Genomic DNA, 10,373 nt, shown 5'->3' with positions numbered 1-10,373 from the left:
CTCTATAAAAATTCAAATTACCGTAATCCGTCAAACAACACATCAGTTGATAGAATCAATTTTATCAATCACTTAAAAGACTATAATACCAAGGATAAAACGATTCAAAATATTACTACAATTAAGAAAACGGTTTTAAAATATTACGCAGGCAAATTACGGAAAATATTTGATTCCTCACTTGGTATAGATTACCCTAGTTAATCCGCAGAATAGCTAAATAATGTGCACATTACCATCAAGCTTTAGTGGTAACATGTACATTTTTTTCCCAATGCCCACCTTGGTTGACTTTTTGTCAATTCAGGCGTTTTAGGGCAGATTTGTTGGCACCATATTAAGTGGGCCAGCGTTGCTCCCACAGTAAGGACAGATAGTACAGAGAATGAACGAACATCCATGCCTTGTCCGGGATTCGAACCCAGAACGTTTCTGATGCAAGGCCTGTTCCCTGATCCCATCACAGTCCGGTCGGCTGTAAAATGTTGGTTGGTTGGTTCTAATGCCACTTGCCACACGGGCAAGCTTGCTTGGTGAAATCGAGCAAATTTAAGGAAGAGAGTGCGATTCTTGTTTTTCAGTGGCGCCATCTATGGCCAAGAATTTGACTTCTGCCACATCACACGTCACACCTGTTTATAAGGCGAACCCATTCATACATCCATTCATTCATCCACAGATTGTAATTTTGACCTGAATCAGAGGACGATCGATCTCCAATCCAGTACCCCCAGAGTTGTTAATTTGTTACGGGAACATGTAGGACTTTGCGACTCGACAGAATTTTAACGTGCATCAGTCACCAACTTCAGCCGGCGGGGTTCGATCCCACGAACTCTCAGACATGGGCCCAGCGCCCTACCGACCAGGCTATCGCGGCCCCTGTAACATGTACATTAGATACGAGTATCACTATGCGATTTTTAAAGAAATAATCTTATTTTAAAGGAAAATTAATCAAAATGGATCTTTGCATATAGTTAAATATATACTTTTTCATAATAATTATGGCTGAAACTCTTTTGTTGTATAAAAAATTTCTATACGAATGTATAGTTGAAAGTAGGTTTTACACAGTTGAAAGTAGGTTTTACGTATAGTTGAAAGTAGGTTTTACACAGAAGTAGAACTAGGAAACAATATGAATTAAACTAAAATAAATTAGCCTATAAACGTAATAAAATCCTATAGATATAACTTCAATAACACTATTCAAAAACTGGAAGTATCCAATGCTGTACCAAAAATTGCATATAATGATTTTTTTTCTCCATTTATTTGCAAACTTTTATTCATTGATTCATTTTCTTTCTTTACTAATACCATTCCTTCAATCACTCACGCAATGGCTATTTACGTACTCATTCCTTCATTCATTCGGGTATTAATTTATTTACATATTTATTCTTTCACTTTTCTACTCACTGTATCAAAAATATTTTAGATCAGGGACGGTCATCTTAGTAACGGTTGCTATGACGGCTTGTTGTTTATTTTTGAAAAAACATGAAATCACTTTCGCTCGAGTAACGTACTGTCAAGCTGAAGGTAATTATGTTTGAAAATATAAAAAATATTTATTGTGTTATTAAATAAATATTATGCAAGACATATAATGGGAAATTTTAATAGATAGAAGGAATTACATTGTGAAGTTTTCAAAAGAAAAAAAACTTTTTTTTTTAAACTTCTTGCCATTAAAATTGTTAAGAAATATTTCATTGTTTGTGTGGAAATGAAAAATAAGTGAAGTAAAAATAGTAAAAAATAACATTTAACAAAATAAATGCGGAAATAAAATGTAAAAAATAACTTAATTGAATAATTACTGTTCATAAATCAAAAAATTGTGATAATTTTTTTTCGCTAGTATAGCCAAAATGAAAAGAGATTTATTAAGAAACAGTATTTCAATTGAAATATAAGTTAAAAGATCTATTTGGAAATAGAATTAGTCGAAATCTTTTATAACGAGAAGGTAGAAATCGAGACTACTTGTTCCTTAAGTCAGAATGCTCGTCAAATTCCAGTTGTCTTAAATTACCAAAACTAGACGCTAATGATATACAAATTTGAACCAGAAAATCAATCGCTTATGTAAACGGCTGATTTTTGTAGTTTTTATTTACATTTATTCGAACAACATTTAATTTTTTTTCTCTTTTTTTGTGCTTAAAAGTTTGTAATTTGTCGACGCACAGGGCAGGAAATATCTATTAATTCTCCAGAACAGTGTCGCTATGGATCACGATAGTTTAGTTCTTCCCTATTGCTGTCAGATTCTGCGTTTAACGAGCATCTGGTTAGGAATATGCACGCATATTCTATGAGCAAATATGGGTATGTAATCTATTCGATGGTTTGCATAACCCTCACATTGTTGAAAAAGGTTTCTCAAAATGGAGAAAAAAACTGTGCCAAAATAGTTCTGAAACAAATATAGTTGAATTTGTGATATATTTGAGGTATACCTCAAAATAACACTCACATTGTTGAAAAAGGTTTCTCAAAATGAAGAAAAAAATGTGCCAAAACAGTTCCAAAACAAATATAGTTGAATTTTTGATATATTTGAGGTATACCTCAAAATAACACTCACATTGTTGAAAAAGGTTTTTCATAATGGAGAAAAAAATGTGCCAAAATAGCTCCGAAACATATACAGTTGAATTTGTGATATATTTGAGGTATACCTCAAATAGAAATTAATTTTTGAGCAAAATCCATAATTTTAAAAAAGAAGTGAAGGGAGAAACATGTGAGAGATGTTCGAGATGTTTTTTAAATCTTTTCAAGAGAAATGAAAATTCCGCGAACAGTTAAATACTTTCCTCTGACTCTTCAATAGATAATTTTTAAAGATTTTAGAAATTAAACTATAAATTAGCTGATAAAATATAGAATAAAATAACTTGTTCAATTAGATTTGTGGGGTAACTACCACTACAAATATTAAATACCAAATTACTAATATATAAGACATGTTAACTTAAATCCATCATGAGGTACCTTTTGGTAGATGGAGGTTGACATAGTCTATAAATAATCCCTTCATTGGTGACCCGGCCAATAATTAAATCCCTTCAATGATGACGTGATAAGGACTCGCTATCATTGATGGATGGACCACATTAAACAGTTGATTTGCTTAAAATACAGCTCTCAAAGAACAAAAACAAAACAAAAAATCAGGTGAAAACATAACATAACATAACATAACATAACATAACAGGAAAACATAAAAGTCTTCCGGTTAATAAAAAGAAACATTATATATAAATGAATAAACGAAAAAAAGCATAAATCAACGAGTGTAGGAATGGGCAAACTACGGCCCGCGGGCCAACTGTGGCCCGCCGGAAAGTTTCATCCGGTCCGCGGATAGAATTTTAATTTGCCGATCAGTGGCAAAATTAAAATTATTTTTGTTTTTCCTTTTTTAACAAAGTACTGATGACCTTTTTACTTTATCTATTTTTGTTCAGCAAAACATAAATTGATGGACACAGACAGCTTCAATTGGTAAGATGTTGAAAGCAGAAGTTCGTCATAGAATAGCCTTAGATTGGCTCTAACTAGCGTTTGTCTTTCTCGAGGAATCTAATGTACGTAAATTGTACTTCACATTTGGCACACTGCGCATTTTAAGAACCAACGAGCGGACAATCTAACAATCATCTGAAGCAGTTGCTTCTAAATATGCCAAAGTTTTTCAAATCATTACCAAAAGCTAGTTTCCAAAATTTAATACTTCATGCCCAGAAAATCAGCGCTATGTTTGCTTAATCTTATATATGTGAACAAGAGTTTTCAACTATGAACCTTAGAAAAAATCATTTCAGAAGTGGACTAACAGAAAAGCATTCAGCCTTGTTCCTTAAAATAAGCACATCTCATTTCGAACCTTAATATAAGGAACTTTTAAAAATGAAATCGCAATTTCATTCATCTCACTAAATATTTAAATTAAAACTTGTATATCGCTTTTTTTTTTTAAATTTTGAAAGTTTTATTTGGCCCACCAAACATTTTTTTTCTCGATTTTTGGCCCTTGACCAAAAAAGTTTATCCATCCTTGAACTAGTGGTATTTGTTATAATTCCAGGTATAATTCTGGAAGGGGAGTAATATGGTGTAACTACCACTACAAATATTAAATACCAAATGAGTAATATATAAGACATGTTAACTTGAATCCATCATGAGGTACCTTTTGATAGATGAAGGTTGACATAGTCGATAAATAATCCCTTCAGATTTGTGCTCGTAATGAGAGGGCATTGTATGAGATTTTTAATGAACCGTAAGTTAAAATGTCCTCGTTATAAACCCGGGATTTCGATATATCAGGTTCGACAATCTGTAACTTATTATTTCAAACCAGGGAGAAAGAAGTTTGATAATGATGCACTATTACGAAATATATACAGAATTCTAGAAACAGAAAATATTATGTCCTACTTCTTAGATTTTCCTGTGTCAAGGATGGAGGGGTCATATAATGTTTTCATTTAGAACGTCATCAGTATTTATGTTATTCAGTGGAATTTCTTAGAAGTATAGGAAATTTCTTGGAATAAGAATTTCGCGAAATTTCCTTTGTCAAGGATGTCGGTCATATTAGCGAAAACTGGGACTTAATACCAGATTATATTATTCAGAAGCTTTTCTCAAATTTATGTGAATAGAAGTTTCTTAAAATTCTATCTGTCAAAATATCTATTATTTGAAAGGGGATTTCGCAAGAGTACCGAGTTATGTTATTCAACAACGTTTCTTGGGATTATTTTAAAATTATCGATAAAGTTTCCTTAAAATTTCTTCTTTCATGGATAGTTTATATTGGATGCAACTTTTTTGTACTATGAATTTTATATGAGTACAAAGTTATATTATTCAATAGCATTTCTTTTTTTTTGGAATAATTTTAAATCTTTAGGTAAAAATTTCTTAAAATTTTATCTGTCAAAGATATTGGACACATAAAAGAGTACTCTTTTGTACTGGGAATTTTATCCGAGTACAAAATACCAAAAAATGCTATTCAATAGAATTTCTTGTCAATATTTCAGATTTGTAGAGAGAATTTTCTTAAAATTTCCTCTCTCAAGGACATCGGGTATTCGTTTTTTACTGCGAATTTTATCCGAGTTCAAAGTTATGTAATTCAATAGCATTTCTTGGAATTATTTTAAATTTAGAATTTCCTCTCTCAAGGACATTGGGTATTCGTTTTTTACTGCGAATTTCATCCGAGTTCAAAGTTATGTAATTCAGTAGCATTTCTCGGAATTATTTTAAATTTAGAGATCGAAATTTCTTAAAATTTCCTCTCTCAAGGATATCGGTAATATCAAGAAATATAAATAGCATTTCTTGAATATATTTTAAATTTACAAATAAATTTCACTTACATTTCCTTTGTGGAGAATAACATATATATGAATCCTTTTTTTTAATAACAATTATTTTCAGTATTAATATATTTTTCTCCGTATTACTGCTTTTTTGAAAGGAAGAGATAAAAAGTAACATGATTTTTTTTTCTCAAATTTTTAATGAACACAAAGGTTTTAAGCTAAAGCTAACAGGTAACATTAGGCAGATTTCCTCTGAAGATAACACTATCTTTACCATTTAATTTTCATGATACGATATTTTAGCAGTTCCTTAAAAATTCTTAGAAGAATGAAACAAAAAAATCTCCGAGACAAAAAATGTATAATTTTTTTTTATATTTGCAATAGTTTTGTTTTAATTCCAAGGTTAGTTTATCAGTAAATTAGTAGAAGACCTCGATACAATTTCATTTTAGAATAATAGTAATATAAGATAAATAACAATAAAACAAACAGATCCATATTATTTATTATATAAATATTACCAAGAGATACCGAGAAAAATTTTCTATATTTGCATTACAAGACGAAAACGCTCATCCAAAAATCACTGTGGGGGGGGGGAGCACTTTGAGGACAAAAAGAATGCCGCTATTAGGCCCAATAGAAGGCATGCTACCTATACGTTCAGCACAAACATATTTCGTTTCTACAAGAATAAAAGCAGTTTCAGATAGATAAAGCACTACATAGAACAAAGTAAATATTATTTCTCCTGAAATTGTATAGAGAATAATTTAGCATTTCATGAAGCTTACTTCTTATCTTAAAATTTTCTTCAGAACTAAGTACTTTCATAAGTGTGATTTTATTTTTTTTATAATCGGCGTGGAACAGCAGACCCAATTCTGAGTTTAAACTATCTATGTTCAACTGCGTAGTCTTGAATCCAACCCAGAGGACAAGAGAACTCCTGGATCAAGTATTTGGGGAAACTAACCACCATGCCTAACTAACTAACCATTTTTGATTGAACTGACCAGCATTTGCTTTACATGAAAAGGAAAAACACGGAAGCCGACCAAGGTTAGCTGAACAGCGAGGGGATTCCAACCCATGATATGTCTATTACTGGAGATAGTTTACGTCAGCGATGCGAGCCGGGTGCAGAATTCATAACGACCAGCCATCACATGTATACAAACCTGGGTGACCTCATTAGAAGATGAGCGCTCTACCCCCTGAGTCACTACAGCTCTCAAAAATGTGATTATAATCATACTGATAACAAATTAAGACTAAATAAATTCTTATTACAGCATTCTACTTAGAGCAGCGATGGCTCAGGGGATAGAGCGTTCGCCTTCCAAAGAGGCGAACCGGGTTCGAATCCCAGTCGATACGAATTCCGCATCCGGCTTGAACCGACTACAGTGCTTACGTTATATATCCTCAGTGGTAGACGGATCATGGGTTAGAGTCCCCCTGCCGTCAGGCTAACCGTGGGAGGTTCTCGTGGTCTTCCTCTAAACGCAATTCAAAGGCCAAGAAGAGCTCATCAAAAAGTCCTCCACGAAGGCAAATTTCTCCCAATACTCGATCCAAGAGTTCCCTTGCCTTCTGGATTGGGTTCAAAATTACAAGGCTTCGGAGTTGAACATTAAATGTCGTAAACCCATAAAATTGGGTCGGTTGTTCAACGACTTTTATATAAAGGAAAATAAAAAGCCTTCTACTTAATCACGCTGATAGCAGATTTAATAAAAAAAATTTATTTATTACTGAGCTTACTGAAGATGACATGTTTAATCACTTCATTGCAATCATATTAATAGCAAATGCAATAAGAATAGACTCTTATTGAATATGTTATTCAATATGTATTGAATATGTTATTCAATATCGATTGAATATGTTATTCAATAACGATTGAATACGTTATTCAATATCTAAACAATATCTATTTAATTCCTTCAGTATATTCACATTGATAAAAATGTCAAGAATATAAAATTCTTACTGATTTTGAAGCACTCTTTTTCATTCTTTTACCATCTTGTAACAGTTTTAATCAGAATGAATTTTTGTTGGATGATACTAAAAGTGGAATGAATTTATTTCATGCTTTCTGGATAATCACACTGATAACAGATTCGATAAGAACAAATTCTTATTGAATAGTGAAAACGTTCTATTTTATGGCTTCGCAATAATCACATTAATAGCAAATCCAGTGAAAATAAATTCTCGTTAAATAATGTAGAAAAGATGCAGTATTACTACTACATAAATCTAAAGAATCTTCTACATAATCACACTGATAACAGATTCAATAAGAATAAATTTTTATTGAACACTGGAAACGTATTTCTTGGCTACATCATAATTACAGAAGTGGCAGATTCAATAGGAAAGCATTCTTATAGAACACTGAAAGCGATCAATTTCCTACCTTCATCATAATCCATTTCTTGCCTTCTACGTTCAATAAGCTATCCATTTCATGCCTTCTACGTAATCACACTGATGACAAATTCTGCAAGAGCAAGTTCTTTTTGAATATCGAAAGCGTTCTATTTTATGCCTTCGTTATAATCACGCTAATAAGATACCCATTCCATGCCTTCTACGTAATTACACTGAGAACAAATTCTATAAGAACAAATTCTTATTGAATATTGGAAGCGTTCTATTTTATGCCTTTGTCATAATCAGTCGAATAAAATATCCATTTCATGCCTTCTACGTAATCACACTGATGGCAAATTCTATAAGAACAAGTTCTTATAGAATTTGAAGAATAATAAAGAACATAATAATAGAACAAGTTCTTATTGAATACTAGAAGCGTTCTATTTTATGCCTTCGTCAAAATCACGCTAATAAGATATCCATTTCATGCCTTCTACGTAATCACACTGATGGCAAATTCTATAAGAACAAGTTCTTATAGAATTTGAGGAATAATAAAGAACATAATAATAGAACAAGTTCTCATTGAATACTAAAAGCGTTCTATTTTATGCCTTCGTCAAAATCACGCTAATAAGATATCCATTTCATGCCTTCTGCGTAATCACACTGGTGACAAATTCTACAAGAGCAAGTTCTTATTGAATATCGAAAGCGTTCTATTTTATGCCTTCGTTATAATCACGCTAATAAGATACCCATTCCATGCCTTCTACGTAATTACACTGAGAACAAATTCTATAAGAACAAATTCTTATTGAATATTGGAAGCGTTCTATTTTATGCCTTTGTCATAATCAGTCGAATAAAATATCCATTTCATGCCTTCTACGTAATCACACTGATGGCAAATTCTATAAGAACAAGTTCTTATAGAATTTGAAGAATAATAAAGAACATAATAATAGAACAAGTTCTTATTGAATACTAAAAGCGTTCTATTTTATGCCTTTGTCTTAATCACGCTAATAAGATATCCATTTCATGACTTCTACGTAATCACACTGATGACAAATTCTACAAGAACAAGTTCTTATTGAATACTGAAAGCGTTCTATTGTATGCCTTCGTCATAATCACTTAAATAACAGATCGGTAAAAGATAAACTCTCATTAAATAACACTGAGAAGGATAGATTATCATCTACATAATCACATTTATAACTGTTTCAATAAGAATACATTTGTTTTAAGCATTAAAAACAATGCATTTCTTGCCTGCATCATAATCACACTAATAACAGGTTCTGCAGGAAATAATTCATTCTTATTGAATAACTCTGAAAAGATTCTTTTTTTCATACCTTTTATATAATATCGCTAGCAAAAAATAAAATAAGAACAAATTTTTAATAGTTAATACTGAAGAAGGATGTAACTAATTCTAGAAAGGAATATATATGAAACACACTGTAATAGATTGATAATAGGTTAAATAAAATCAAACTCTTGTTGAGTTACGCTTGTAAGGTTATAATATTTCCTGCGTCATAAGAACTCGCCCTGTAATTTCTCACCATGTTAACTAATAATCAAAAGAAAATGTTTTCAATAATAATAATACGTGGTACATAAAAAATAGTAAATAATAAAAGTGCGATGAAGAGGAGTGCCAAAATAGTGATACGTATGAGTGACCCAGTGCCGTTTCCTCGTCATCTTACGTATTTTTCGGTCATGAGTCAACGACCCGATCACTAAAATGCACCTATCATTTTATTTTACTTTTTGATGATTTTTTTTATAACTTCTTCTATGGGATAACAGGGAGGCCTCATATTTTTTTAAAAACGATAATTTGTACCTTTAAATAGTGTCGCTGTTTTGGATGATGGAGGTTGGGGTCATTGGCAGAGAGAATATTTAAGTCCTGTCTTTGAACTTACATTTTTTTATTTTTTTTAAAACATTTATGTCTTACAGGTAAGCTTGGAGCTCACTAAATTTCAGACTGAGATTGCTGTCTCCTAATGTTTAAGCATAGGAAAATACAAGATTCTTATAATAATAGCACTCAAGTTAGTTTTAAAATTTAGTCAACTTATGCGGGAAAATTTATTACCGAAAAAAGTATTTTAATATATTTTAATTTATTCTGAAAAGAAAATAAATAAAATTAAAACCTGAAAAACACTTTGTAAAGCTGCCATTTACAGAAAAAAGTTACTTAAAAATGCGCTTGTTCTTTTTTTTTTCTCTCTTTTTTTAAATTATTAATTTTTTTAAATTAAATAAAGTATAACAAATGGTTTTATCCAAAATATTCTACACAAAAACTATAAAGTGCACAAAATTTCAAAAATAATTTTAATATTTTCTTATTGAAAATAGGAATTTGGAGTTTTTGAACAACAAAATGTTATTAATTTGCCGAAATTTTCACGCTACCTATAACGCTTTTTTTCTTCCTTTAAGGAATAGAAATTATTCCACAGTCAAAGGTCTGGGAGCAATATAAAATTTCAAAAGTAATTTTAACGCATTTATTATTGAAAACAGGTATACAACTATTTTTAATCATTGAAAGACAATATCTTTATTTTTCTTGGACATAAGCAACGT

Source organism: Parasteatoda tepidariorum, chromosome 7, assembly GCF_982258835.1.
Source record: "Parasteatoda tepidariorum strain Cologne lab strain chromosome 7, Ptep-v5.0, whole genome shotgun sequence".
NCBI lineage: Eukaryota > Metazoa > Arthropoda > Arachnida > Araneae > Theridiidae > Parasteatoda > Parasteatoda tepidariorum.
Note: the sequence above shows the minus strand (reverse complement) of the source record.